Raw genomic sequence first — 7,914 nt, 5'->3', positions numbered from 1 at the left:
GAAAGGAATGCGGTTCCACTTTTGCTGCGTGTTCGCCAATAGGCTGTACGTATTTTAAACATTTATGTGAAAATTATTCTGGAATCTATATGATATTAAATTAAAACTAGAGTAGTTGAAAATATGTCTAACTCAAGTAAACTTTAGTCGGCTTGCGTATAGCAGCACACAATAAGATGCATAGTTTCTTAGAGTCAACAATCACCGGAGGGCTGCAAACATATTTGTCGATGGGAAGCGACGATTTCATCACTTGATGAAAATCCACCTGAGAGTGGACACCTGATCATGCGTTTCTCCCAAGCAATTTGACTTGCAGCATACATACAAACAAAACTGTCAGAGCTCAACTTCTCAGGAGGAGAAATTTTTCTACGAGCTCGTCTCCATTCAGGTGTGAGGTCCACTAAACGCTGATGGTTGCCGCTACTGCCTCGGACACTTTTTGACAACATTTTGAACATTCCATGATACCCACAAAGCAACAAATATAACAACATGTAAAGGTAAAAAGTGTAAATTTAGGACTTTTTATATTTTCAAAACTGCTTATTTCAACTGGTAGCAAAAATCACCTAAATTTCCTAAATCTTAATTTTCTATCAATAGATTTATTTCATCCTTAAATTACTCTTAGATCATTATTTTTTTTATGAAGCAGCAGATTTGAAGGCGACGATGAGAACAAGACTTTAACGCCCGGTAGGAAATATAGAAAACGAACCTGAAAAACTGACGCTACCATACCGCTTCGTATTTCTTCTACATCTCTTACAGATAAATGCTACCTACACTACTAAGGTAGGCTGCTGAAGAATGTTACCTGTCTTACGAAGACAATGATCAGTATGTGCCAGGCGGTTGAATGTGAAAGGTGTGTCTTGAGCGTAGAAATCATCGTCTTACACTTTCTCGGTTCATTTTTCTTTAGTGTTAATATTGTAATTTGAAATTAATAACAATAAATTAAGCTGCGCTACATAGTTTTATTATAGAAAGAATTTGAAGTTTTAGAAAAACTGGATGTTCAATCATGCCAAGGAATAGTGGCAAAAACTGAATACGTTGGCATTTTCTTTCTTCTGTTTCTGGATCTTGGCATACATTCTTTTTCGATGTATTTATGCGGTTCAAGTGTGTCAGTGAAAACAGGCTTATTTGTGTGAATACGTGGAAGCTTAGCGAATAACTGGAATTACTTTTAACCTGGAATTTACAGTTTACACAAGTTGAACTATTTTGGATCCCTACTAGGACTACGGCATGATTTCAACTCTAAGTACCATTTAATACAAATTCAACGAATCTCAATGCACTTGATCAATCAAGACACACACACACAGGCTAGAAAGTGTGCAACTATCGGGTGTGAAAAGTGAAAAGTAACGGTGGCCTAATAGCATGACTTCAATACTCAGTAATACTATCATGTTCGAACCTGTTTAGCTTAAAATTATCGTTTGTAGTGAATAATTATCTGAAAATAGTGTATTTTATCGTTTATAGCTGAAACTCGCAGTCTTCAATGATGAAATAGCCACAACCATTTTTGCCTGGATATTATATCGGAAGAGAAAGAAACATTCAATGTAAGTATAACTTTCTCATAAAAAGTATTGACATTTTGCTATAAATGATTCAGTTATCGATCGAAAGGAATCTCATGGTAACATTGCTAATCAATCAAGTCTTATACAAAATGCATGTTACACACATGTTATCAGTAAATGTAACATGAACTAAAATATATCTTTGATATCTCACCCTTTTACGAATATCATTTGTCTTGATTTGGCCAGAAAAAGAAACTTTTCGGTTTTTTTTTCCCTCTTTTTAATAAGTTTACGCGAGCGACAAGTAAGGCTATGCTTCTGAAAGGCTGTCAAAAATCAATAATAAATCGATTTCGACTGCATATTTTCGATTCCAGTGACTATTAATTTCGGTCTTCTGTAAAGGTAAAATTATCCTTGACGTTTTAAAGTGCTTTTCATCAACAAAATTAACAATTTAGCACACAGACTTTTAAAACGAAACTTCTTCTACTTCTTCTGTCATTTACATTTAATTTTTTTTTGATGATTTCACCGCTAAAAAGTCTAGTTGTTTATTTTTCCCCCACAACGCTAAAACTAAGAATATTATAGAGATAATTGAGTCCAAGCCTGCTAACAGTAATGTATTTTCCAAAACATCGTTATCACAAATTGGTTTTCATTGCATATCCATTACGGGCTGTTCATTAACTACGTAGACAGTTTTTTTTTGGGATTCTTGACCCCTCCTCCTCCCCTTCGTAGACAATTGTCCATACAAAAAAAATTGTATGGGCCGTGGATGATTGCCAACCCCTCCCCCCTAAACTGTCTACGTAGTTTATGAACAGACCCTTATCAGTACATATTAGGTTAATATTAAAGCCCCTTTTCCACAACACTTTATCACTGAATCTTTTTTAAATATTTTGTTTTGTCCCTGATCTTGTAAGACACCCATAAATTGCTTCCATTACTGGAGAGTTTACTTTGAGCTTCGTGATCGTGGAAATGTAGTTGGTTGGCGACAATTGGTTAGGTATATTTTATGTGTTATGAAGTGAGAGTTCGATATTGCTCTGGTTTTCTTTCCCTTTACTTTTCGTAAAAAAATTTCCTCATTGATTTACTGGCCTAAATTATGTTACTAAACGCTACATTTTCAGTCCTCTCAACTTTCGGCTATTCTTGTTTGCCTTCATATACTAATTGAATTGTCTTCAAAACATGTTTATGTTTATGTTTATGTTTTCAAAGCATAAATGATGGTTGATTGATTGATTTCAAAATGTTTTCATTTTTGTGAGTGACTTAAATCACCAACACTACAAGTTCCCTCTAAACTGGAATTTCAATACACGCCTACAGCCTACAGGTCGAACAGCTTGAGAACAAAAAATCCACATTCACCACAACTGGGAGAGTCATTATGGTTACCCTCGCCAGTTTGTATGTCTGCAGCATCACAAGTGGGATCGCATACGAGTACATCGGATATATCTTTGACTGTGGGGAAACCAAATCTTGCGCTATCACTTTTCTATTTGTCTTTCATTGGGAATGGCTTCTTCGGCGTTGTCGTCACGTTTTACATCAAAGGTAACTGAACGCAGAGTTGGAAATCAGCTGCAATTCACATATATTATTGTTTTATTGCGACCTATTCAAAAGTTTAACAAAGCTACACAATTTTCATGCAAATTTTGTTTGCTTGCGTTGCAACTTTTTCTAGCATCCGTGACATGAATTTAATCTAAACAATTTTCGATAAACCCAAATGTGTGAGTGTGTTTTTTTCAAGAAGATAAACATAGTAAGGCAACTAATCACTCAAAAATCTTGCTATGATCCTAACACATTTTAGCGTTTATAACAATTGATTCAGCCGTGTATCAATGTGCTGCAATGGTGATTCAGAGCCTAATGTTCAGCTCACATGCAATGCATAATGACCAGCAAAAAAGCAAATCGAGTATTATGATCTAAGGTCACACGATCACTTCCTCGCTGTTGTAAATATTGTTTGTGCCGTACTGTGAGGCTGTTTTAAGTCCAAAATATAGAACGAAACCTTCATGCTGCATAAGATTTTTCTTGGTTACGATAATGTCTAGAAGATTTCACTGAAGATTAAATTATGATTGTGAATATTTCAAAATGAAATCAACGCTGTTTTACCTAGAGAAAGGGTTGTCATTTATGACTCTGGATTAATATTTGTCGCTGCTTAGTACTCTCAAACGAAACGAATTATTACAATGGCTTTAATCAATAATATTGACGCATAATCAAAATAGTTGGGTTTTGTGTTCCAATATTTCCCCAGCAGCAGATGCGGCATTTTTTTTTATTAGAAAAGTTGTTATTTTCTGTTAACAGTTCATCGGATATAATAAATTTAGTGAAGAGCATCCAGGGCGGATTGGTGACCTACCAAACATATTCATGAACATATTGATCTATCATCTAAATAATGACAAAACTTCTGTTGTGTGGGATCCACTTAAGCGAGATGTGCTTTTTAATTAGTGAAAGAAATCATTTCCAAGTGTGTTAAGGTCATTGAGGCTTTCAGATGAGGCTGCTTGTACTGCTGCCTTGCTTCCGATGTTGCTCAGGCTGTAGTAGTAAAATTTCTGCCGAATTCTCAATACAACGCGTTGCACAGGTGGGCTCAATTATCGATTTAATTAAATTTTGTTTAACTCTAGGCTGATTCAAACATTATTTTCATTTTATATCGAACATCATTCAAATAGGTCAAATGAGGGGAGGGGGGTTGGTTAAAAAAAATGTTTTATCAACTCATTTGAGCAGCGCCGGTCAATTTCAGTCGGCGCCGCCGGGATATTTTGAGGCATAACATCTCTGATCACGCCTTTCATCAGAATTGAACTGATAACGCCTTTCTTCGGAATTGAACTGATAACGCCTTCCTTCGGAATTGAACTGATAACGCCTTTCTTTGGAAGGGAAATAAAGCCGTTGGTTATCGGTTCATGAGTTGATGGGTCGATAGGTTGAGTCCAGGTGTGGGAGCTGCCTCCCTGGCGTTGGTAGCATTGGTGCTCAGCACGGAAATCAAGATCGACGGAAAAACAAATCAAGGAAAAATAATCATTCATAAGAATTACTGATGCTATACATAAACTAATAATTCCGAAAAAAAAAAATTTAAATTTAGTATATAGGTATGTATCTAGAGTATTTAAGTTGTGGTTTTTACCCTTCTTACAAAGAAGGATATACATACCGCTTGGAAAACCAAGTGTAGATCCGAGGCCCAGAAGGCTGAGTTTTTATATTTCAATCAACTCTGCTTAATGATATCGGAAAATATCTGTGTTTGTGTAAAGTAAGGTGGGGCAAAAGTTCAACCTTAGTTGAAAAAATTAAAATTTCTCAAAACTCCAAGCATTTGGAATCAAACAAATTCCATACAAAGCATCCCTCACTCATGGTTTACAACTTTATCTTACAGAACATTGATGAGTTTTCAGTCCATTCGTTGCTAGAACGATGGTGGGGGTAGCGTTAGCGTTGTTATGATATACTTCGTAGATTGTATACTAGCGACACTCACGTCTCATCTGAAATTCTCAGTTATACTACTTTAAGGAATAATGCTGGGGAGTATACATTGGTTCCAATCTAAACAAGAGTAACAGAAGCATGACTGTCGCTATTCCCGGCCGCGCCCATCTTTACCATAACTAGGAATAGGTAAGGAAATGTTGATGTAGTACTTACTTCACGAGAGGCCACCGACTTAGCGACACCCTCATAAGTGCTACGGAGTTGGAGGGTTGGGTAGGGTATTCGGTTAGGATTCACCTCAAGTTGGCGATGCAACCAAAAGTATGTATTGTTTATTTGTTGTTTATTTATTTGTTGTTAGCCGGCTATCGAAAGAACGTATTCATTTTGTTTAGTGATCATGAATTTTAAGAGTCATGACGGAGAGCTTGGAATCAAACCCATGATTTTCTACTCAGTAAGCAAAAACGATCCCTCCAGGGTCATCGAGCATATCATAATCCACAGCGCTTCGCGTCAAGGTACGAATATATAGATGAACTATCTATTATTGAATAACTATTATTTACAATAATTACATGAAAGAAATAAACTATAAACTACAAACAAAACGTGACTACAAAAATCTCAAAAAGATATTCTCACAAATATATTTCACGCAACCAGGAATCTCAAAACCATTAGACGCTATACTATGTGCAGAATATGTTAGTCACAACCTTACCTTACCAATCAGGCTAAGGCCTTGTTGCCCTCTGCTGTCCGAAGAAGTCGTCTCCACTCTACTCGATCCATGGCCACAGTTCGCCAGCCTCGTAGTCTGCGAAGGGTCCGCAGGTCACCTTCTACTTGGTCGATCCACCTTGCCCGCTGCGCGCCTCTTTTTCTTGTTCCTGTTGGGTCGCTTTCTAGAACCATTTTCACTGGGTCGTCGTGCGCCATTCTTACGACGTGCCCAGCCCACCGTAGTCGCCCAATTTTTGCAATGTGGACGATGGATGGTTCTCCCAGCAGCTGGTGCAATTCGTGGTTCATTCGCCTCCTCCACGTTCCGTCATCCATCTGCACTCCACCGTAGATGGTACGCAACACCTTCCGTTCGAAAACACCAAGGGCGCGTTGGTCCTCCACGAGCATAGTTCAGGTCTCGTGGCCGTAGAGGACCACCGGTCTAATCAGCGTCTTGTAGACAGTCAACTTCGTGCGGCAGCAAATTTTATTCAACCAGAGCGTCCTCAGGAGTCCATGGTAGGCACGATTCCCTGCCATAATGCGTCTTTGAATTTCTCTGCTGCTATCATTTTCGGCGGTCACCAGTGAGCCCAAATACACGAACTCATCGACCACTTCGATTTCGTCGCTGTCAATCTGAATTCAGGGTGGGAGGCTAACATTGTCTTCCCTAGAACCTCTTCCTTTCATGTATTTGGTCTTTGATGCGTTGATGGCAACCCAAGTAACAATTTTGGTTTTATGACGGTTCTGGAGACCATGATTTAGACTTGTAGCATGCTTTAAAACCTCGATAAAACTTGAAATGTTACTTGGGAAGTCCAATCCGTCTAGCTTCAGCCTTCAGTCTGATGTACGTTTCCGCCATCATCTCAAAGTTCCGTACCATAATGTCAATGTCATCGGCGAAGCCAAGGAGCTGGATGGACTTCCTGAATATCGTGCCACTCGTGTCTATACCAGCTCTTCTGATCACACCTTCTAACGCGATGTTGAACAGCGGACACGAAAGTCCATCACCTTGCCGTAACCCCCTTCGAGGTTCAAAGGGACTCGAGAGTGTCCCTGATACTCGAACAACGCACATCAGTCGATCCATTGTCGCCTTGACCAATCACGTCAGTTTGTCCGGAAATCCGTACTCGTGCATAATCTGCCATAGCTGATCTCGATGGATTGTGTCGTATGAACAAATGATGTGTGGGCACGTTGTATTCGCGGCATTTCTTCAGAACCTGCCGAATCGCCTGGTATTGCCCCACGAACTCTCTTGCTAATGGTGACAGGCGACGGCATAGAATTTGGGAGAGTACCTTGTAGGCGGCGCTCAGCAGTGTGATCGCGCGGTAGTTACAGAAATCCAACTTGTCGCCCTTTTTGTAGATTGGGAATACGACACCTTCCATCCACTCCTCCGGTAATATCTCCTCCTCCCAAATCTTGGCAATTACCCAATGCAGCGCTCTAGCCAGTGCTTCACCACCGTGTTTTAATAGCTCACTTGGTAGTTGATCTACACCAGTTGCTTTGTTGTTCTTCAGCCAACCGATCTCCTCCTCAACTTCTTTAAGATCAGGGGCCGGTAGCCTGTCGTCTTCTGCGTGTGCTCCAAGGTCTGTTGCCGTGCCACCTTCGTTTTCTGCTGCTTCACCGTTGAGGTGCTCGTCATAGTACTGCTTCCACCTCTCAATCACCTCACACTCGTTCGTGAGAAGGTTACCGTCCAAGTCCTTGCACATATCGGCTTGTGGCACGTAGCCTTCGCGCGAACTATTTAGCTTCTCATAGAACTTCCGTGTGTCGTTTACGTGGTACAGATTTTCCATCATCTCGCGATCTCGGTCTTCCTGCTGACACTTCTTCCTTCGGTTCCTTCGGAAAACCGAGTTTTATCTGTTCCGCGGTTGTCTGTATCGCTCCACATTCAATCTCGTGCGGTGTTGCAGCATTCTCGCCCGTGCTGCATTCTTCTCCTTAACTAACAGTTTGCATTCGCCGTCAAACCAGTCATTTCTTCAGTCCGGGATTGCAGTACCTAGTGCAGCTACAGCAGTACTACCTATGGCGGAACGGATGTCCCTCCAACCATCTTCAAGAGAAGCTGCGCCAA

At 39.9% G+C, this 7,914-nt stretch overlaps 1 protein-coding gene across 1 annotated transcript in view; it reads left to right on the top strand.

Moving 5' to 3' along the window:
• Positions 1 to 837: 837 nt before the first annotated feature.
• The window catches only part of LOC135714556 (sushi, von Willebrand factor type A, EGF and pentraxin domain-containing protein 1-like), a gene marked incomplete at its 3' end in the record, with an annotated part of 45,873 nt that continues 38,796 nt past the window's right edge, over positions 838 to 7,914 (top strand). The window contains exons 1-2 of the mRNA XM_065237938.1: positions 838 to 874; positions 1,507 to 1,593. The remainder of the gene's footprint in view (positions 875 to 1,506; positions 1,594 to 7,914) is intronic.

This window comes from Ochlerotatus camptorhynchus, unplaced genomic scaffold (assembly GCF_037179485.1).
Source record: "Ochlerotatus camptorhynchus isolate MF236.1 unplaced genomic scaffold, CSIRO-AGI_Acam_v1.1 ptg000664l, whole genome shotgun sequence".
NCBI classification, from domain to species: Eukaryota; Metazoa; Arthropoda; class Insecta; order Diptera; family Culicidae; genus Ochlerotatus; species Ochlerotatus camptorhynchus.
Note: the sequence above shows the minus strand (reverse complement) of the source record. Positions and strands in the feature narration are given on the sequence as shown.